The following is a 23,753-nucleotide window of genomic DNA, read 5'->3' on the forward strand; positions in this document are numbered from 1 at the left end:
AATATAAAGCGGGAATGTGACGCATATTGAACTTTCAATAAATAAAATGTTGCTGAATTAAGAAATCCCAGCCTTTAATTTCTTGAAGTTACAAGAAGCCCCAATAATGAAGAGGGGGAGGGCTCACAGATGGTGTTACCATGTGCACATTTTATAGTCAGGTTGTTATCATATACAAGGCTGAAAAGTTGAACTTTGAAAAACAAACTTTGTATTTAACTGCAATAGCAAAGACAAAACGAGCCGCTTGATTGAAAGTGGAGCCATCACCCTGAATGGCAGGGATTCCACGTGGGGTCTGCACTGGCAGAGCGGTGCGCAAATCCCTCGGAATGCTGCCTTCAGAGGTCTGCAGGTGTTTACGCTCCTACGAATCTCCTCAGTACATGTCACAAGCAATTAATTCTCTTCCATTAAGCACCAGGAAGAAATATTAGAATTCTCAATTGTATGCATGCATGACTTTGTAAATATGACAAAACCAAATCAGATGGTGCTTTATTAATGGAGACCAAATCAGATGGTGCTTTATTAATGGAGACTTGGACTACCACCCTTGCCTCACTGGTGTGGGATAATTACATGCCATGAAGGTTTGGTGAGCAAGAGGTGGATATAGGCGTGGATGGAGCAATCTCACTGTTGTATTTACTTTTAGCAATTTTCAGTATGTGCAGCTAACCCAGGGCTAGCTACTCAGAGCTTTAAATTATATAATTCTTGAAATAAAATTGGCATTCATACATTATACTGGGTTCTTAAAATGTTTTCACAAAATAAGTGTGAATGTTGATAAAACCAGTAACACCATCACAGAGAACAGAGCAGAGAGGGGATGTCAGTGAGTCTTATGTAAGGTCAGCCAATTGTGCGTTGGATCTCAGAGCAGGAGGAGCTTGCTGTCAAGCAAGGAGCACCATCTCCTCTCAGGTGCTGGGGGTCAGCACTTCATGCTCAGGCTGAACAGATGGGAGTTCAACGGTCTAGCTCTTTGGGGCACTATGGACATTTTATAAGTGCGGCCTTTTTCTTTGGATCTCCTTTTTAGGTGCTGGAAACAACTGAAGATCTCCATCGCAATCTGGGTATTCTCCACTGAGACCTGTTTCTCCTGGGTCCCAGACCCCAGCCTCATCCTTTCCTCTCAGATGTGTCCAGAAAGCACACTGCTCTGCTTGCATCCATGACTGAAGGTTTCTTTGCTGGTTTTTTTCATTCTTTTATTTTCCTAATGAGACCCTTTAACGCCTAAGTCCATCCCAGTATCTGCCTCCTAGAGAGAGTCCACATGACATGAGTCTCTAAAAATATATAATATTTGAAATTTGGCACCTGGAAGTTTGAATTACACAGAAACTCCACTGGGCATGACTTTTCTTTTCCTTTGCTCATTACGTTGCCTCATTTTGCTTCTTTACATTTCATAACTGTCATCCCATTCAAAACATTGCTGCCTATGTCTCAATGCTTTTATTTATTAGACTTGTTTTCGCATCATTTTTCACAGAGATTCTTGGCAGATTGTTACTAAAATACACTTGTATGCTGCAATCTCATACTTTTCCTTATCAAAATTTAAAAAAGATAAGTACTTCTTAAAATCATTTAATGAGATATAATTGAATTTTTAATTGACTAGCCATCTTGAACAAACTTTGTTACTTATATAAGCCTGACAGCTGACTAGAAACATAAAATCATATTCATTATTGGTACAACAGACTTCTATCTAAGTGCATATTATGTCTCAACAAATTAGATTATAGGGCAAAGCCATGACAAACAGAAACCTTTAGTACATTTTATCATGACGATTTTCATGTGTGTATATTTCAAGTGTCTCAACCCATAAATTAATAAATGTGCATATATTATTAGTATTTATTAAAAAGATTCTTTGATATATTATGCAAACATATTCAAAGACCACACTGCTCTAGGCATGACAATCTATTTACCTGTTTTATTGGATGTTGATTTATAATTTCATATATGTAGAGGGGAAAGCAATGCTGTAATACATGTATAAAATTTGGAATAATTGAATCAAGCTAATCAACATGTCCATGTTCTTAAATACTTAACCTGTTTCCTGTTTATTTAAATCATTATGCCCTGACCAGCTTCTTTCTATGTCTTTAACCCATCAGACCAGTAGCAAGCATTCTGCTTTTGTGAGCCCATCTGCCTTTTTCTCTCAGATTCCACATGGAAGAAATTAGAGTATGTAGGGTTTGTCTTTCAATGACAGAAGGTCCTTCTCTTGAAGGGGCACATAGCATCCCATTGTGTGCACGTGTCATGTTTCTTTGTCCATTCACTAGCTGGTGAACAGGAACCATTTTAAACTGCCTAATATGATAAATGTTAGGGGCCAAATTTGCTTCCCCTTAAAAAAATTATCTGTTGAAGATTTATCCTCCATTAACAGGTGCAATAATAACTGAGAATAGAGTCTTTAAAGAGGTATTAAAGCAAAATTAGTCAATTATGGTAAGGAGTCACTCAATACAGCTGGTGTAATTGTAAGCTTGGGAACTCTAGACACAGAGAGACACAGAAGGAAAACCATGTTAAGACAAAGAAGAAGGCAGCCAATAACCACCCCACATTCAGCCTGCTCCAGGGTTTGAAGTCGCCAGGATGAGATTTTTGTTGTTTAAGCCACCTTGTTTTTGATGTTGATTATTGTAAACCCTAGAAAACAAATGACATTTTATGAGTTAGTTTTCATTCCTCCCATAATATTCAGTAATTTTCTTCTTTTATGCACACCTCTACAGAAGTTATACTATTATAATCAGATAGACTAAAATTACTGTAACACAATAATTAGCATCAACTTAAATCATGTATCTACTTTAGAAATCTAAAAATAAATAATGTGGCTATCATATAGTCAGGAATCATCAGATATTTAAATTTTAAAATATATGTGTCAAATTCTTATAAGCTATGTGATGATAAATTTATCTACTCTTACAAATTAACGTAAGTGAAAAAAATTCAATGCTTAAATGGTTTAAGGAAAAAAGTTAATATTCATTCCCAATTTTCAGTGTTTGTTTTGCATATGTCATTGAAGTCCATCTGTATGGAAGTTACAAATCAAGTAGATTGCTAGGAAGGCATGATCTGGAATAAATAGGCAAGCTTCATTCTTCAGCCTGGTGATAAGCTGAACTTGGGATTATGAATATACGTCAGCACAAATGCTCAACAACAGCACAGCCCCAACCTGAGCCAGAATCAGGCATCTTGGATGCTACTGAACTACTAGCATTGCCAAATGAAACTGATACCCAGAAACAAAGAAAAAAGATTGGATTTTGTTCTACTTTCTATGACAAACCAGTCACAGAACTCTATAAAACAATGCAACCCCAGAACTGATGGGATTCTGGCCAGGATTTAATATAAAAAATATATATACATATGGTTAGAAATGATCCAGCTAAATTATTTGCAAATTCCTGTCTGGAAAGCAATTTACTACAGACATTTAGATAAGCCAAGCTAGCTCTAACACTGAAGAAAAACAAACCAGCTAAGGAACGTTCTTTATACACAAATATCCTTAGGACTCAGTCCAAGGTATTGGTTGACATTTTGGCTCACAGATTAAGAGGTTATTTAATGATCTGAATCAAAGACTAGATTCTCATTCAAAAGGATAACATTATTAATAGTTTTATTGCATGTCATACACCTCAGTCATTGCAATGGACAAAAGACTCAGATGTTTCATTAAATGTTAAGATAGAATTTATTAAATTAATTGCCATGTAAATTCCACATTTAGTATGATGACTAATAGCAAGTAAATCTTTCCAAAAGATTAAGATCTAAATTTCAAGGTCCTTCTGTACGCAGTCCCTTTGCTCTTGTCTTCCGGGACTACATTGTTCTGATTTTCTTTCCACCCCAGTGGCTCCTCATTCTGACCCTCCTTGGTGGCTTCTGTTCTTCATTCTGGACTCTGGAGTGTTCCTGGCTTGTCTTCAGCCTACTTCACTTCCATTACTATATACATGCTGATAACTTCCAAAATCGTTTTCAGCCAGATATCTACCCTAAACTCCAGTCATGATTAAACAATTGTCTGCCACATCCACTTGATTAAGTGGCATATAGTGGCAATCTAATAGCTCCACAAAGTTGTCATCTACAGATACAAACCACTATAGTATGGGATAATTCTTTTGTGCAACAGAGGTAAAGAAGAAAGTAAGTCTGGACCAGACTGTACTTTATTGAAGTTTCTGAGAGCAGACATCGTATAAATTTGGTTCAAGCAGTGTAATGTTTACCTTCAGTACAAAGACAGACAGAGCTCACAGGATCCATCCATTTGCCTTGCATGCCCCAATGAGTGAGTCCATCCCACATCTAAAGCACTGTTGTGGCTACATGAACCTCATATTCTGTAATGAAAGGACCTTAATTTTTGCTACACACAATGTGAAATTTAAAAAGCTTTTGAGTATATAAGGGACATTGATACACATATTGCTAAACAGTTGAGGAAAGTTTACATACACAAATACATAGGGAACAGAGACATACCAACAGCACTGTGAATTATTTATATGAAGTGTTGTCCGTGAGCTTGCTAGCATGTCCTGCACTAAAAACAGAAGAAGAGGCATCAAGCTGTGCCTTGGTACTTACTAAAAAAACTCTTCACCTATTCCTCTCTTTGTTTTAAGATGTCTCCACACACCAGCTTCAGTAAACTTTTAAAGCAAAATTTTTTATTTCTGTTCACATTCTTGGTTTAGCTGTGCATTTCCACAGTTATACCTTCATTAAGTTTCTTTCCGTATCCCCTTGGGTATAGTCGTTCCTTTCTTCAGCTCTTTGTATTGCTTCAAGAACTCTCTGAAGGGCTGGTTTTGTGGATATGAATTCTTTCGGCCTATTTGTGTTAAGACCTATCATGTAAAGTTAGTGTCCTCAGATGTCCCTCAGTGCAAGTTCGTCCACTAGAATTTAGTCAGCCTATCTAGTCTCTCCTTCTAAGAAGATCAGCTCTTTCTCACCCAGCAGTAATCAGCTGCCAATGATTCTCCAACTAAGATTGGGGCCTGCTGTTCATTTCCATAGTTCTCTGCTGGGTTTTTGTCAGCTTAAGTTTGCATGAGTCTTCTGTATGCTGATACAATTGCTGTGGGTTCATATGAGAAGGGTCCCAGGAGCCTGTAGGACTATTTCTGTGTGGTCATGCACCTCCTCCCTGGCTCTTCCAATCTTTGCATCCCTCTTACACAATGGTCCCCGAGCCCTGGGTGGGTGGATTTTAATATAGGAGTCCTGTCCAAGGACCCACACTCTGCAGACTTTTGTTCTCTGTGTTGCAGCCATTTGTGACCTTTTGTGTTCCTGGCCCTCTGTTGCATGGGGAAGTTTGAGTAAACTTAAAACTGTGTTTTGAGTTACAAAACTTGGTTCAAATAGTCTAGTGCCTTGCCATCCTATTCAAAACTCAGGCCAAAGATGTTACAATGGTCCAGAAATGTCTCCTTAATCTGCATCTCCTGAAAACATTCAGGTTGCTTCTTACCTACTCCTTACTTTTCCTTAAATGTCTAAAGCTCTGACTGCACTCTTCCCAGAATGCGTCTGCATGGATGTTCTTGTCCTTCAAACTCTACAAAGGTTACTTAAATACATTTTTGCTAAGGTCTTCACCAACCATCCTATTTAAATTTAGCACACGTGCCCAGGTTCCTGAGTGAAGCCTGTTGTCAACTTGATTCACTTGAGAAGATAGAATCTCAACTGGGCAATTTTCTCTATGGGAGTGGTCCATGGGGCATTTTCTTGATTGTTGAGTGATATGGAAAGGCCCAGTCCACTGTCGGTAGTGATATCCCGGGGCAGGTGGCCCTGGGTTTTAATAAGTAAGCAGGTTGAGCACAGGCCAAAAGAGCAAACCAGTAAGCACCGTTCCTCAATGGTCTTTGTTTGCTGCTTGAGTTCTTGCCCTGATTTCACTCAATGTCAAACTGTGATATGAAAGTGTAAGCCAAATTACCTTTCCCCCCAAAGTTGGTTATGGTCATGGTATATATCACAGTAAAAAAGAAAGTAACTAGAGAACCTGTTCTCCTCCATCATTCTGTCCTGTATTTTTCCTAAAGCATTTATTGAAATCTAACACATGATACATTATACTGAGTCATTTCTATGGATCTCTGTATCACCCCAACAAAATATACAATATGAAGTATATTTGAACTTTCATTAATTTCTGTAGCACCTCATAGAACTTACTGTACCTTTCTGCATAGTCAGCTTTCAGTCAATAGTTGTTTCATAAATGCAGGCATTTCTTAAGAATATGTGACTGTAACTGTTATTATATTCAGATCTGCCAGATGGAAACATGAGTTATCCCAGAAAACCTTTATCATTACATTTATAAGAAAAGCATTAAAAAAAGAAAAGCATTAGTAGTTAGATGTATTGATTACTAAGTATGCTCCAAGCCCATTCTAGATTTATTATCTAAATTAACTTATTTTGTCCTTAAAAATATCATGCTGAAATATCTGTTTCAAACAGTGAGATTAACTGAATGGGTAAATTTTCAAAACTAGTAAGTAACCTACACGAGCTAGGAATCCAAATTGTTTAGTTATAAGACAAAACTTTAAAACACTGCAATATATTATCTCTCTACTATAGGAGATTAAACTTCCTAAGGATTTTTTTTATTTTCTTTCATAAGTAATTTCATTTTCTATAATAAATCAATAAAAATTCAAATCAAATTTATATACAAACAAAGATATCTATTGCCAAGTTTAATAGGAATAGAAATCACTTCCATGGTTAAGGGTCTTTTATCATTAGGACTGATCTTTGTCTTTATGATTTCTGCCTTTCTAGGCCTGTTTGCAAGTCATGTTTTTCTCTAAGTAGATTTTCTGTACAAGGCCCAGAATGGTTAGAGAGGTTGGGAAAGATTTATGGGTTATCACAGCCCAGGCTAACAATTACCCAGGAGGAAGAGCATTTCTGCCTCTCCTCTTTACTCTGTAACAGCTGGGTGTTCTCTGGAAGACCCTTATCCTTAGTTCAGTCACAGCAGGTAGATAGGTGGCTTGTCATGATTAGTCAGCTGTGGACAATATACCCATCCTGTGGCTAGTGGCATGAAGTCTTTGGACTATAAGACTATCAAAAGTCATGCAAATTGAGTAGAGCTTAGACCCTCAATGCAATAGCTGTTATCAGTGGGGAAAAAGGCTAGTCTTTCTCTATAACATGATTTACCAAGTAGTCAGGATATACTACTATATTTATTTGACCTTTGGCAAAACATTATGAATAATAAACACATATTAGATTCATAGTATTTTGAAAATTGAAAAATTGAGTTTATGGGTTCTTTTTAGAGTATAAATACAACTATTAAACTATCTAAATATACAAAGAAGATCATGATTCGATCAGTGAAATAGTCTCTCAAAAGCTAGGTAGATATATGGGTTGGAGAAATGACTTAGTGGTTAAGGGCATTCCGAAACTTTGCTCTTGTAGAAGACATAGGTTCAATTCCCAGCACCCTAATGTGGCTAAAAAACATTCATAACCTCAGTTCCAGGGGATCTGAAACCCTCTTCTAGGCATTGCACATACATGGTGCGCTTACATACATGTAGGGGAAACACTAATAAACTTACTTAAAAAAGATAAAACCGCCAGGCATGGTGGCGCATGCCTTTAATCCCAGCACTTGGGAGGCAGAGGCAGGCTGATCTCTGTGAGTTCAAGGCCAGCCTGGTCTACATAGTGTGGGGGGAGGGAGGGTATGGGACAGTGCTACCTGGGAAGTGGGTGTGCAAATAAATAAAGAAAGAAAACCAATGAATAATCACACAAGAGTCCATAAAGTTCAAGTAATAAAATTTAAATTTAAATTTCATGTAAGGCACTACTCAGATAAAAAAATGGAATGGCAAGTGTTGCAGAGGGGATATTTGTTTGAAAGTGAGAGTTTTAGCCAATAAGTTGAAGATATGAACGGAGGGAAGGCAATTGATAGATCATGGCAGAACACCACCAAAGAGTTCTCACCAAAGAAACTGGACTACTTAGGTCTGAAACCTTGAATTTTCTTTTTCTAAAAAAAATATTTTACTTATTATTTTTATTTTATGTGTATGAGTGGTATGCCTCCATGTAGGTAAGTGCACCAGTGTCGTGCAGTGCCTGAGGAGCACAGAGAGGCTGTTGGAGCCCCTGGAACTGGAGTTACAGCAGTTGTTAGCTTCCATGTAGGTGCTGGGACTCGAACCCAGGTCTTCTGCAAGAGCAGCCAGTGTTCTTAACTGCTGAGCCATCTCTCCAGCCATCAACATTAACCGGAAATGCGGACAAAGACAGGTGAGGGTTTAAGGAGAGTGGCCTAGGAGGGAGGAGCATGATAGCAGGGGAAGGGGCAGGATGGTTATTGGGGGAGGAGAATAACTCCTTCCATGTGTAACTGGGCAGGGGAATTTCTGAGCATAGTAGCTCTGGGAGAGTATCCTGAGATATAGGCAAAGGAGCTCGTTCCTTATTGGAAGTGGGCACAGAGGCGGCGTCCACCTCTGGGTCCGGGAGGTTTGGGGTTGAGGTAATAGCCAGATCTACACTAGATTGCTCCCAGCAGTGTTTGTTGTGGGCCGAGATGGCTTCCTCAGGAGAGGAGGATTTAAGGCTAACAATGACGGCTAGGAGGATCCGTACGAATGATGTGGGGGGAGTGATCCCTGACCTGACCTCCCTTTTTCAGGCCAGGAAGAGGACCCGCATCCACGTGTCTGGGTCCCACATGTTTTCAGGGGAGACCCACGGAGCCAAATTAGTGGCTTCATCCCAAAAGTGTTCAATATCTTTTGGTTTCACTTTCAACCCTCTGGTTTTAAGGAGAACCTTGAGTGCTGCCGTTTGTGGTTCCCTGCATTGTGGCGGTAAATTGCCCATTGTGGGAGGGTCTCATGAAGGGGAATTCACCACAAAAGTAGAAGACGAGGGTGACTACCAAGAGGGCACAAAGGAAGCAAAGAAGCACTGTGAGCTATTCAGATGTAAACCGCCCCGACATGTAAGGGTGTATTGGATCCAAATGTCTTGTGATCAGTGAAGAGCTTTTGAAGGTCATGACCCCCGTAGCCATATGCTCACACAGTGTTTCCAGGACAGGCAACAGGATGACCCAAAGCCTGGGCTCTGAGTTCAGGGTGGATCAGCCCTTATGTGAACTCACAGGGACAAGCTGAGAGGGGGGAGGTGGTGACGTGGGCTTAGGGACCATGGGGTGGAGTGTGCCTCCCTGATCTAACAAACTAGTCCAACAATAAAGATGACAGATAGGGTAGAGGGGACAGAAGAGGGGGCTACATCCCTCACCATCCAGCAGCTGAAGAAACAGACAAACACAGGGGCCTACTTACCAAATGAACCAAGGTTCTGGGTGTCGCCAACACCATGGGTAATTGTCCCTGTTTGGACGTCAGGTGTTGTGTGTTCTCCTCAGGCCAGGTGTGAAGACCCTAATCTGGATCGGGTCCCCTGCCGATTAGGGGGGGCAAGAGGCATGGAGTCACAACACACAGACCCCGGGAGTCAGGTAAAAACAAGCACTAGGTGAGGTGCTGCAGGAGGGGGCAGGCCTTATATTTCCCTTTCCTCTGCCCACAAGTCCCTTTAGTCAGCATGTCGTTTTCTGATTGGTCAGCGCCACGCAGTCTGTCAGCAGTCACTGGGCTTGTGAGCAGAGTACGGAGGTGCGGGCTCCTTTTGGCAGGCTCCTTTTGGCCAGCTATTTGCGGACCAAGAGGTGAGGTGAATTCTCGCTGAATCCCAGGGTTCTGGGTCCATGCCATCTTTGGAGGCAGGGCTGCAGCAGGATGGAATGCTTCAGCATTTTGGTTCCGCATGACCACAGACAGGTGCAGAGAGCAGCATTGGGAGCCAGAGAAATATTTCACTATGAACACCTGACCAGGAGACTTGCTGGGTCCCTGTGACCAAACTCAGCTGGAAGGAGAAGCAAGCTGAGACTTGGTTCTCCCAGCTCATGAGCGTAAAGGAGCAGGTACAGCTGAGGCCCACTCCACTCCATCTGACACACCCCCACAAGCTACCAGTACCATAACGTGCACTGCTGCCAGTCTCAAGGTTGCCAGGCCAGGATTATTTCTGTGAACCCTAAGGAGTCCTGGCCCAGCAGTGAGCACAGCTGCAGGCTCTGTGACTCCAGGCAGTGCCAACCCGACTGGAGCCCCTGCCCTCCCCAGGTCTGCTGAGCTCCCCCAAGGGTGGAGGTCTTCTATAGACTCTCCGTCTCTGCTTCAACACCTGTGCACTAAGATGGAAATGGCGTGAACCTAAGGGCAGGCTCAGTGGTTACAACTTCAGTCGGGGCTGACATTTCCCCCCCACCCCCCATTTCAATTTTCTTTTATTTTGACTTTCTTTGTTTGTTTCCTGTGAAGCCACTTATGGCCCAAGCTAGGCATCAATTCACTATGTAACAGGACCTGATCTTGAACTCTTGATCCTCCTGCCTGTGCCTGCACCTGCACCTGAATTTCTGGCTTTGTCTGCCATGCCCATTTCTTTCTCCTCCCCCTCCTTCCCTTCTTCTCTGTCCCTCTCTTCCTCCCTCTATCTCCCTCTCTTCTGGTCTGGAACTTGAAGTGCCGCTTTGCTTCTAGTGATTCTGAGATTTCTATAGCCTACGGTGTTGTTTTGTTTTGCTTTGTTTTGTTTTGTTGTGAATTTATTTATTTTTCAGGCAGTGTTTTTGCTAGTAATATTTTTCAAATTGCTTCTTAAGGACTTGTTTGAGTTTTTGACGAATGACTGGTAGACTGCTAATAACATGAAACGGACACTACAAAAAACAGAAGAAGAAATTCCACTATTTACCTAGATGATAATTTTATGTCAAAAATAAGATGAAACATCACACATAGCTAATTGTAAGATTAAAGTCTAAGCCAGTACCTCGAAGCCAGAGTAGAGGGCCGAAATGTCAAATCCAGCACAACATAAAAACTGTTGTTACAAGAACAGGTTTCTTACTCTGCCTCCCAGGGAGACTAGCACACTCTACCCTGCTCTGCTGGCTTGAGCAGTCCAGGAAGTGAACACCGATGAGTCACACCACTGCCACAGGATATCCAAAAGAGAAACAAAAGACTCTTCCCAATACACACATCTCAAATTGTTCCTGTGCTCCTTATACAGAAAAAACACAGTCTAATTCATACACCAATAATTGGCATTGATAAATACAAATGGGGGAAGTGTATGCAATATTTTCCTATTAGCACATACGTGTGAAAAGACTAATTTAGATCTGTTATTAAAAAAATGATCATAGCATCCTGAGCCCCATAGCTGTTGGGAGAGAATGACCCTCTTATGCATAAGTCTGCCCTTGGATCCTCCTCTGGCCCTTTGCTGACAATTATTTGCTAAGTATTGTAGTAAGAGCTGGGTAACAGGAGAGCACCTGAGATATCAGGCCACTATATAACCTTGTCCAAGCCTTATGACTGCTAAAGAGCTCTTGTTGAACTTGTCTCTTTGAAAGGAAAAAAAAAGCATTATAAAACTGATAAGTATACCCAGAACTCATATCAAAGCTGACACATCAGATACACATTCAAACTACAATGTAGGGCTGTGATAATAATTATTCTGATGGTTGGTAGCATTCTGTTCACACTATTACCCAGAAAAATTGCACCTTGAGATTGTTGTGATGATTCAGATTTGAATCTATTCATGTCTAGAGCAGAGACAGCTACCAAAATAATTCCACAGTACTTCCTTAGAGGATATAGTATCAGGTTCATTTCTAACACAAGATTGAATAATTTCATGACCCAGGAGAAAAAGACTTGAGTTAATTTTGAAATTTTATCTCATGAATAAGCTCTGGAGAATGTTGTTTAAATTTTGACTCTGTTTTTGCTATTGTAAATAACAAATGATAAAATAAAATAGATAAAATCAATAGGAAAGAGGCAGTAGGTCAGGCACTGGCTTCATTCTCAAAGAGTCCAGAAAGCATTTTGGCCTGTCTATGAGTTTCAATATAAAAATATTTTTATTCTATTATTCGTGAACTGAAAAAATATGAAAATGTCATTAATAGCTATATTATAGGAACACACTGGGAAATCATTTTAAATTATTTTTAAGACAAGGTCTCATGCAGCTCAGGGTGGCTTAGTGCTGGCTATGGAGCCAAGGAGTTGTTTGAACTCCTGACTTTCCTGTCTCCACCTCCATCGTGTTGACAGTATAGAAGTGGAAATAAAGTTTAATATAGGACCCACACTCTGTAGACTCTTGTTCTTTATGGTTTAGCCATCTGTGCCCTTCTGTGTTCATGGCCCTCTGTTGCAGAGGGGAGCTTTGTTGATTATAGTTGAGAGATGCATTAGTGTTCTCTTTATACCCTTGTTCTACTATGTTCTGTGGGTCTTAGGTGTAGAGGTTCTATTGTAGATATCTCATATAGATTTGGGCAATTCACTGACAATCTGTGTGTGTGACCAGTTGTGGAACTCTGTAATAGTCTCCATCTGTTGCAAAGGGAGCTTCTCCTATGAGTCACAACTGTGATACATATCTATAAATATAAGGACTATATTTAGTCTATAGTAAGAAATTGCATTTGTTTAAGGACGTGACAGCCTTGGGGTTTTCTCTAAGATCTATGACCTCTCCAGCCATGTGCATTTGGCTATATTTGTAGTAACAGACATGAATTTCTTCCCATTGAGTGGGCGTTAAGTCCAATTAGATAGCTGTTCATTACCCCTAAGATAAAAGTACCACTATTGCCCCAATGTAGTTTGATGTGCTGATCATTGTTGTGGTTATTAGGCCTTAGAGCAGTGTTGAACCATCAATTGATGTTCTCCCTTAGCAGCTTGCATAGTGTTCTCCAAAATTATGAGAGCTAGTCTTCAAGGGAATTTCACTCACTCAGGGCTCAGGGATCATTGCAGAAGATGGGGCAGAAAGATTGTAAGAGCCAGGGAGGAGGTGCATGACCATATGGAAATAGAGTCTTACAGGCTCCCTGGACCTTGCTTATATTAATCTACAGCAATGGTGTCAGCATATACAAGACCCATGCACTCAAACAGACAAAAACCCAGTATAGAACTGTGGATATTAACATCAAGCCCCAATTTTAGTTGAAGAATTATGGGCAGCTGATTACTGCTGGGTGAGGAAGAGCTGATCTTCTTAAAGAGAGAGACTCTAGATCATCTGACTAGACCCCAGTGGATGAACTTTCATTAAAGGACATCTGGGGACACTAATTTGACTTGATAGGCCTTAATACAAATGACAGAATGCATGAAATCCAGTTGGGTGGGGGTGGGGTTATGGGCAGGTGCCAGTGAGGAAGGGGAAATAAAGATAATTAAGATGTTCTGTATGAAATGCACAAAAATTCAATTAAAAAATTTACAAAGAAGAAAAGTGAGGTTGGAGATGGCTCAACAGTTAAGAGCTCTTGGTGCTCTTGCAGAGAACCAGGTTCCAGTTTCCAGCACCCACATGGTGGCTCACAACCACTGGTATCACTAGTTCCAGGGGATCTGACTCCTCTTACACACATGCAGGCAAAACACTCTATACACAAAATAAAAATAAATAAATCCTTAAAACAAAGAGTATAGGAGTGTGCCACTATGATTGACGCTTAAAATTTTAAAATGTGTACTTCTTATTTGGGATCTGAAAGACATTGATAATATGACATTATTTTTCTAACTGGAAGCTGATTGGAAAAGTAAACCTGTCATTAGGCAACCCTGAAATAAAGATGATTTTTCAATGATATTACTTTATAATTTACTGACATTTTTTATAGAAAGGGTAAGACATTCACATTTAACAGTTCTGAAAAGCATGAGCAAATGTGTTCCTCTGCTGCAGGAGACCATTTAGAACCAGAAAGGCATATATAAAAGAATAATTTTAGTGTCCTATGCCAGGAATTGTATGATATTTCAGAATCAGCTATAGCTACCAAGGCTGTATGACTTTGGAAATGCTAATCTCTCTAGAATTTGATTTTGTTGTACTTGGACTGAGAATGATAATATCTGCTGCAAAGAACTATCCTAAGAAATGAAATGAAGCCATATATCGAATGTAGTAATTAATGTCTGCTGCAAATGACTATGGTACAATGCCTCGGCACTTCAATGCCCACTAAAGTTTAGTTGTAAAAGGCACTTACTCCTTTATTTTGTCATCAAAAGACAACCTGATCTGCATTGTGTGCTCCTGGCAGATGCACAGGCCTTGTTATCTACACCATCAACTCGCAGGAGTGATCCTTTCTGAGTTTCCTACAGTTGTCATCCCTGTAATTCATTTCTGCTTATCAATGTTTCTGATTCTTTCTTCAAATTCTATTGAAAATAAGGGATAACTCTTCTAGAATTTATAAACAGTTCGTTTGTTAAACATTCACCTGAAAGGAATGCTAATTTCTTTCTGCAATTACAGAATGTCAATAATTTATGTGATAAAATGTTGATTTTTAGGCTTTGCTTTAGAATATCAGAATGCATAGCACCTTGTGAATGAAATTACTGGAATAACTTTGACATTGAGGCATATGTCCGTGGTCTTTGATCAGAAACAGGGGAGGCTTAAACCATTTGTTTCTGATGTGTTGAAGAGCCTGGCTCTTGGTCTGCTGACACTTCCAGAAAAAAGGAACGGGAGGCATGTAAGAGCCATAGTACTCAGCATGTCTGGAAATATTGCATGTTTTAGAAATTTTAAGATCATATAATTTTTTAAATGTCTTCACTAAATTATGTCTCAATGATTAATTAAAAGAGCATCTTTAGTCTTTGATGCATACGTGTGTGTATGTGTGTGTGCTGCATAAAAAATGGTATTGTTTTTAAGCCACCTATGTATACAAGTGACACAAATATAATAAAATCAATGTGCATTCATGTTCCAAAATGGCTAGATAACATATCACATTGGATTTCAAATTTCAGATATTTTGTTACCCACTTGGCTGTGGTCAGGGAACCATTGCATTACATTATGTCAAGCACAGATTTTGAAAATAACCAACTGTGGCTTGAATCCTAGCTTTCACACTTTATTCTCTGTATAAGGTAGGAAAATCACATAACCACTGTAACCCTATTTCTACACATACAAACATAGAAAAACTGCTTTCTTTTATTGATCTTCAGAATACATAATTGCAACAGTTCACATTATGTTACTATATTATTGGCAAGTGTAATATATTGTCACCAATATTATTATTAACCATATTATTGCTACTTTTCTTATTACATATTAAATTACTTCAAAGATTTAATTAATAGTAAGAAGGAAAACAAATACATCATCTAGAATCTCATGTATTATGTATTACATATCTAAAGACTAAATTGTAATATTTAAATTTTTAGATATCTTAAACCAATTTCAGAACTATGAAATCTCTGGAAATAGTTAAATCTTTATTTCACTTAAGGTCATAGTAAGTGGACCTCCTCTTATTTATTGATTCACAAATCCAACAAAAAGCAATAAGGCACCATAAGCATTTCCTGTACTTGTCTTCTAAAGACGTTACAAAATATTTTACTACACATCTGAAAATTATTATTTATTTAAAGTCTTGCTGGAGAGATAAAGAACTATATTTTCTGTGAAAAGGCAAAATTATGATGACTGTTAAAGTTACATTGGTGCATTTATATGGAATTACTTGGAATAACATTTGAAATGCTTTTGTGTTAGTCTTAGTCTTTAGTATTCTATATAGCATAGAATGACCCACAGGGAAATGCACTGTTATTTCATGAATTTTTACAAGCCGAGAGGATGTATTCAGATTACCACAAACAATTTTGTGGCAATGATAAACCTATCTGTGTTGATCCAGAGGCATGGTCTCAACTTCCCATTTCTTGACTAAGAAGGATTAGCATAATCAAGATAAATATCCTTCCTAGAACATTCCTCCAATGTAGATATGTCTGGAGCTCTATGAAAAATCATGAGGTAAAGGCATGTTTCATTTTTTCCTGAGGTTATAAAGAGTAGAGTTAGAAAGGAGATTTACAAGCAATCATCATTTATAAAATGACTGAAGATAAAACTGGTAGAGCATTTTGGGTGGAGTTTTCTGAAAGTCTGCAAGTCTGTAGTCAAAGTCAGTGGTTCAGACTTTGCTGCTTGATAAAAATTACCTGGATTATAAAAATTAAATCCCATTGTGTATCTTTCATCTTAGATACATTAAATCATAATTCTTATGGAGGAAACAGGGCAGCAACATTGTTTTTTAAAAGAATGCCCAGTTGATTCAATGTGGGCCCACTTTGGGCATCATTGACCTTAGTCTCTAACTGGTTGATCACAGCTTCAGATTTCTTGTATATGATATCAGTGTTCAAACTGAAGATTGTAACAGTGAAACAACAATAAACAGAATAAATGAGATCTGGATTTTGTTCCATGAGTTTGGCTTTTGAAAAAGCAATACCAAAGTAAATTAAGAAACAATAATAGCAAAACAAGATACTAGTATTTGGCAAGATTTCGGATTTCATGAGGGGACTTCTTTGGACCAATTGTAAGGCCCACAGGTGCACAAGGAAAACCAAAACCTCCAGCAGCCTGCAGTGGAATCTGCAGACCCACTGTGGGGGACTGAACTGACCCAGGGTAAAGTCCACAGGTCCACTCAAGTTGATGATCCAGATACAAGGCCTGATAGGACTCAGGACAGTATCTGTCCTTCAAAAGAAGAATAGGGACAAAGCCTCTGGACCTAAATACCGATCCCAAGGATGAAAAATGACATCTCAACCCTATTAAGACTTAGTTCTGGGGCTGGACAGATGGCTCAGTGGTTAAGAGCACTGACTGCTCTTACAGAGGACTTGGGTTCTATTCCCAGCACCCACATGGCAGCTATGAACCATCCTTAACTCCAGTTCCAGGGGAATCCGAAGCCATCTTCTGACCTCCATGGCATTGCACGAAATGGGTGCACTCACATACATGCAGGCAATACACTCATACACATAAAATAAAAATAATAAATAAAATATTTCTAAAAGTATTAAAAAAAGACACTCCTCTCCTGAACAAGCCTCCACTGAAGGAAGGTTTTATATATATACGTATGTATATGTATATATATATACATATAAATACGTGTATATATATATATGTATAAAGAAAATCACAAGCAAGTAACTCCAAGTTTCAGCCCAGAAACAAATGAAAACGTGAAAAATAATGGAAAACTATCATCCCCCTAAATGACTTATTCATTAGCAATGGTTCCTAATGAGCATGATTTGGAATATCTTCCAGACAAATAACACGAATGAATAATTATAACTATGTTCAAACAAATAAAGGAGATACAGCTACACTCTGAGAAACAAAAACAAAAAGCTGAATGAAATAGTAAGTCAATCAAAAATATGAAAACTGAATTTGATAAAGAGAATTGCTGATGAAAATCATATTAAAATGATTCTAGAAATGAAAAACTCAGCAATCAAAATTAAAAAGACAGTGTAATGATGATGAGAAAGTGGGGAAGAAGCCCAACCCTGATCTGAGGAGCTATTGGCAACTGATGGCTGTTGCGAGTTGGGGGGTCAGTCTCCTTCAAGAGTGAAACTCTTCGTAGTTTAACCAGGATTCAGTGGATGGATCCACATAAAAGGGCAATTGGGGACACAAATTTGATTCAGTAGGCATATATTTGTACATAAATTGAGCAGGGGGAAGTAAGGAAGGTGACAATAGGGGAGATTATCTAACTATGATCAAAATATATTGTATGAAATTCCACAAAAAACAGATCACAAAAATTCAATAGAAATATAGCATCACAAAAAGAACATTAATATTCTGGAATAAAACAGGACTTTTCTTATTTTTTTATAGATAATATATTTGGATACAGTTGAGGCCTATATTCAAACAATGAAAATCAAGTCAATAATAATATGTTGCTACCATCATTATTTCTGGAACAATTTTAACCATTGTGTATTATTTTTAAAAATATAATTCCATTGTATGTTATTATATTTCATTACATTACTTTTATGGTCATATTTTAAATTCTAAAATATTTTATTTATTATAATTTTTTATGTGTATGAGTATATGGCCTGCATCTACATAAATGCACCCATGTCATGCAACGTCTGCAGAAGTCAGAAGAAAGTGTCAGATCCCTTGGAACTGGAGCTGTGGATGGTTGTTAGCTGCCATGTGGGTGCAGGGAACTGAACCCAGGTCCTCTGCAAGGGCAGCCAGTGCTCTCAACTACTGAGCCATCTGTCCAGCCCTGGTAATATTTATATTCATTTATGCTCATGATCTCAAAGTAAAAATTCTTAATTATCTGGGACAAAACAATGAAACTGTAGGCAATTCAGATGAATAGATAATTCTCAAGTTTTACAAAAAGCCAGAGCACAAATTAATGAAATGGAAACAAAAAACAATACAAGTAATTAATAAAAGGAAGAACTGGTTATCTGAAAAGATAAATAAAACTGAAAATCCTTAAACCAATTAGTCCAGAGAAGGAGAGACAATACCCTAAATAATAAAATTAAAGGTGAAAATGGAGAGGTTACAATGAAATTCAGTAATTTTTGAGAACACATGGTAAAACCCCATACATCACTAAATCAGAAAACTTAAAAGAAATTATTGAATTTCTAGATGCATGTGATATATTAAAATTAAACCAAAATAAAAAAAATAAAAATAAATAAAGAACAGATTTGCACCCAGAAATGTGATCGAAGCAATATAAAAAGTCTACCAATTAGCCAATCATGGTAGTGCACACCTTTAATCAGGAGGCAGAGGCAGGTGGATCTCTGTGAGATCCTGGCCAACTTGGTCTGCATAGCAAGTTCCAGGTCAGCTGGGGCTACAGGGAGACAAACAAACAAACAAGCAAAAAGCCTACCAACTAATGAAAGCCCATGACCACATGGATTCACTGAAGAATTGTAGCAGAACTTGAAAGAAGAACTAACACCAATAGGACTCAGATTATTCCACAAAATAGAAAAGGGGGGAAATCTTCCAAACTTTCTAAAACCAGTAGTATCCCAGTACCAAACTCAGATTGCCAACTGATAGCTGTTGCAAGTGGGGCGGGTCAGTCACAAAAAAAGGAAATTACATACTGATGTCACTGATGAACCTAGATGCCAAAATTCTCAGCAAAATACAAACCAAATTTAACATCATATCAAGGATTTTATTCATCATGACCAGGCTTGTTTAATTACAGCCATGTAGGGTTGATTCAGTATCCATAAATCAATAAATATAACTTACCACATCAATGACCCAAAAGACAGAAATCATATTATCATTTCAACATGTGGGAGACAGGCTTGAGCCTAGGGTGAAAGTCTTAATGACAGCCATACAGCAGTCCTGAGGCAACGGCCAGACCGCTGGAGCCACAAGGAACACCTTGTGATATTTGCTCCCATTGGCAGATCATGAGACTGATGGCTAGAGCTCGTCACTCCCTAATCACCACCCTTGAGATCCCAAATTGTAACACTTAGACAGCCTGGGTTATGTGATTCCCAGGAAACCAGACTCCATAAGGAAACTGGAACCTAAGTAACCTGAAACCCATTATGCTAATAAGGTGTCTGGTTCTTGACATCATGATAGGACACAGCCCTGCCAAAGATCTGAGTTGTAACTTCTTGAGTGGACCCCTACCCCTGTATAAGCATGTGTCCTTCTACAATAAACCAGATCTGCATCAACAAACCTGGTCTCCTGTGTCTGAATGCAGTTCTGCTGACACAGCCTCCTCACTAGGCCTGGGGTCCTGGACCGGGCAGAATTAGTGAGGATCGGAGGCAGCACCGGGGGAGCAGAAGAGCAGCCCCAGCACCTGGGGAGTAGAAGAGCTGCCTCAGTGCTGCAATGAGCGGTAGAGTGACCACAGCTTGGCACCAAGGAGCGAACGGTGGCGCCTTTGCTATCAGAGGTGCTGCTCTTGCAATCAGAGGCAGCGCCCAGGAGGCGGCATCTGTGCAATCGAAGGTGGCGCCCATGCGGCATCCGTGTTCGGAGGAGCCAGCACTGGGAGAGTGGAGGGGCAGCCGCAGCTGGCAGCGGCTGCATCAACATATACAGAAAAAGCATTTGACAAAATCTGTTAATGATGAAAGTCATGGAGTGTTCAGGAAAGGAGAGACTATACTTCAATATAACAAAGACTATATACAAGAAACCTGTAGCAAACATCATACCAAGTGGAGAAAACCCCAAGAAGTTCCACAAAGTTCAGGAACAAGACAGGGGTGTCCACTCTTTCCGCGTCCGTTCCATATGTTGCCTGAAGTCATAGCAAGAGCAGAGCAGTGTGCTATCAGAAGGAAATAAGAGGAATACAAACAGTAAAGAAATCACAGTATCCTCTCTGGAGATGAACGATTCTGTACATAAGAGACACTAAAGCCTCCGCAAAAGAAAAAAAACAACAAAAAAACAAAACAAACAAACAAACAAAAAAAACTCTTAGAGCTGAATAACATGTTTAACAGGATACAAAAATCAATGTACAAAGATCAGTAACCTTCCTACAGACCAATGACAAACATACTAATAATGAAACCAGGGAAATGATCCCATTCACAATACCACAAAACGATAAAATATCTGGGAATAAACCTAACAAAGGGACTGAAAGACTTCTGCAATGAATTAAGACGTTGAGGAAAGAAATTGAAAACGACACTAGAAAATGTAAAGACACTCTGTGCTCATGGATTGAAGAAATCAACTCCTAAAAGTCATCATCTTACAGAAAGCAATCTATAGATTCAATGCAATCCAAATAAAAATCCCAAGACTATTATTTACAGACATGTAAAAAAATCCAAAAAGTTGTATGGAAGCCCGAAGACCAAGGATAGCCCAAACAATCCTGAATGAAAGGAACACCACATGAGGTATCATGATACCCAAATTTAAATTAGGCTACAGAGCCATAGTAATAAAAACAGCATAGCACTGGCAAAGAAACAGACACATAGTTCAGTGACAAACAGCTGAGGACCCAGATATCCATCCACACAACTGTCATTACATTATTTTTTTAATATTTTATTTATTATTTTTATTTTATGTGTGTGAGTGTTTTGCTTGAATGTATGTGAGTACACCCATGTTGTGCAAAGCCGGGGGTATAGGACTGCCCTGAAACTGGAGTTACAGACTGTTGTTAGCTGCCATGCTGGGAAACAACCCAAGTCCTCTGTAAGAGTAGCCAGTCCTACTGAGCCATTAACCAATAAACCACCTCTCCAGTTCCCCAGTTACTTTATTTTTCTGTCAAAGATGTAGAAAATATACATTGAAGAAAATACAACATCTTCAACAAATGTATCAACATACAGAAAAATGAAACTAGATTCCTTCTTCTCACTCTGCAAAATCTTGGTTGCAAATAGATCAAAGACCTCAACATAGGACCTGATGCCCTGACCCTGCTAGAGAAAAAAGGATGGAGTCTGCTTCAACTTACATAATACAGGTGGGAACTTTCCGAATAATACCCCTGTAGCTGAAGAAATAAGACCTGCAGTTGACAAATGGGATCTTTTTTTAACTAAAAAGCTTCTGTCTATCAAAGAAAACTGTGAAGGGAATGAATAGGCAGCACATAGAATTGAAGAAGGTCTTTGGCAGCTATTCATTCAACAGAAGATTAGTGTCTAGAATATAAAAAGAAAGCAAAAAAAGAAAACATTAAGAAAATAAAATCCCAGGGTGGGCGTGGTGGTTCAGTAGTTAAGAAAGTAAGGCTTTGCAAAGTACTGGAGTTCAGTGCCCACCACCCATATGAAGTGACACAGAACCTCTGTAACTCCAGGTTCAAGGGATTTGAAGCTGTTTTGGCCTCCACAGGCGCCCACATACACATTCACAGAGACAGTTATAAAATCAATAAATAAAATAAAATAAATAAAACAAAATAAAATAAAACAAACCAAAACGAAATAAAATAGGAGCTGGAGAGCTGGGTCAGCAGTTCAATCCCTTTCTGCTCTTTTTATTTTTTTATAATTTGTTTTTTATTTTTTAGAAGAAGCATTTCCTTACAGCTTTAACATAATGACAATATCCAGAGGAAACATACATTACTTTCAAAAGCAGCTATAAAATTTTCAGGTTCACAGTTGAATTAATACAATTATACAATATTGAACTCAGTATAAACCCTGTAAGACATAAAATTGAATGAGTCTTTACCCTTTAAAAAGATCTCCATTTCATTTTAAAATATGCTGTTTCCACCTTTTTAATGCTACTAACACTTAGATGTTTGCACATATGTCTTTATCATGGTCCGCGGATCTTTGACACCTGTATATGGATATAAAGTCATCAGATAGATTTCAGTGCTAATGTTTATCACCTCCACTACTTAACATGACATAAATTTTTATGCTTCCTCCTCAAATATAACTCATAACTCATTTGATTTTTTTTGTTTGTGTATCACAGAACATCCCAAACAATCTTATTCATCTACATATCCACTTCCAAAATGACACCCTCCCATACCCCACAACCCTGCTGGAGCCCATATACTCTGCAATCCCTGTTACTGTCACTGTATTGTCACTGCCCCCAGCCATTCCCCAGTGGTAGTCCATCTGCTGAGTCTAGTCAGCCTATCTAGAGTTCCTTGTTTTAGGAAGATCAGCTCTTCCTCATCTAGCAGCAAGTGGTTGCCAATATTCCTTTAGAAAAGAGTGGGATCTGCTGTTCATTTTCCCAGTTCACTGCTGGGTTACTGTCTGGGAGTCTCTTGGGCCACCCTGGCCACAAACTCAAAGGAAGTTATCTCCTCTGACATTGTTTCTTGTTATGTAGCCTTTAGCTATCCACATGGACTCTTAAAAATTATATTGACCCCTGTAGTTTTTGGTAATACTTTTCTTTTGGGTGTTTAAGACCATAAGTTGGCTCAATCAATTTTTACACTTAAGGTCATTTGAGGATCTGTTCCTCAGGGATCACATGGGCTTGCGAGGAGCCTCTGGCTCCTTTCTTTTACCAGTTCCATCTATGTGAAGAGAAAGCAAAAGTCCTGCTCGACCATGGCTGGCTTCACTTGGAAGCATGGATGAGATGTTTCCTCTGAATTGACCCTCCTCTTTGTAGACTGGACTCTGGTTCAAGTCCATCTTGTGGGGTCTCCATGTTCTCCCTGAACAAGAGGACAGGTGATGAGGTGAGAGATCTTAATTTCTAATACTTCATATGTTAAAATGTCTAGTGTGTGTCATCAGTTTATTATGGGATAGTGATCAGTATCTGTACATGGAGAGCCAGTCATAGGAGAGAAACTTGGAAGTTCCATTTCTGTTTGTGGTGCAGTAGCTGGAATGACATCTAGACAGAGAACCAAAACCCCTTTGCTTATGAGCCATGTGACTTTGGGGATATTGTATAACCTCTTCTGCTTTCCAGCTCAGAAATCCTCTGAGTCTGTGACAGTGAGAAGATACCTCCTAAACCATTCTGGCACTCTGTAAAAATCTACCTAGTATGCTGAAATCGTGGGCAGTTATGCCCACAGAAAAAGTTTCTGATTGCTTAAGGAGAGATGTAGCTTCTTAAGCCCTTTGTGTAGAAAG

This window comes from Nannospalax galili, unplaced genomic scaffold (assembly GCF_000622305.1).
Source record: "Nannospalax galili isolate Female #2095 unplaced genomic scaffold, S.galili_v1.0 scaffold550, whole genome shotgun sequence".
Taxonomy (NCBI): Eukaryota; Metazoa; Chordata; class Mammalia; order Rodentia; family Spalacidae; genus Nannospalax; species Nannospalax galili.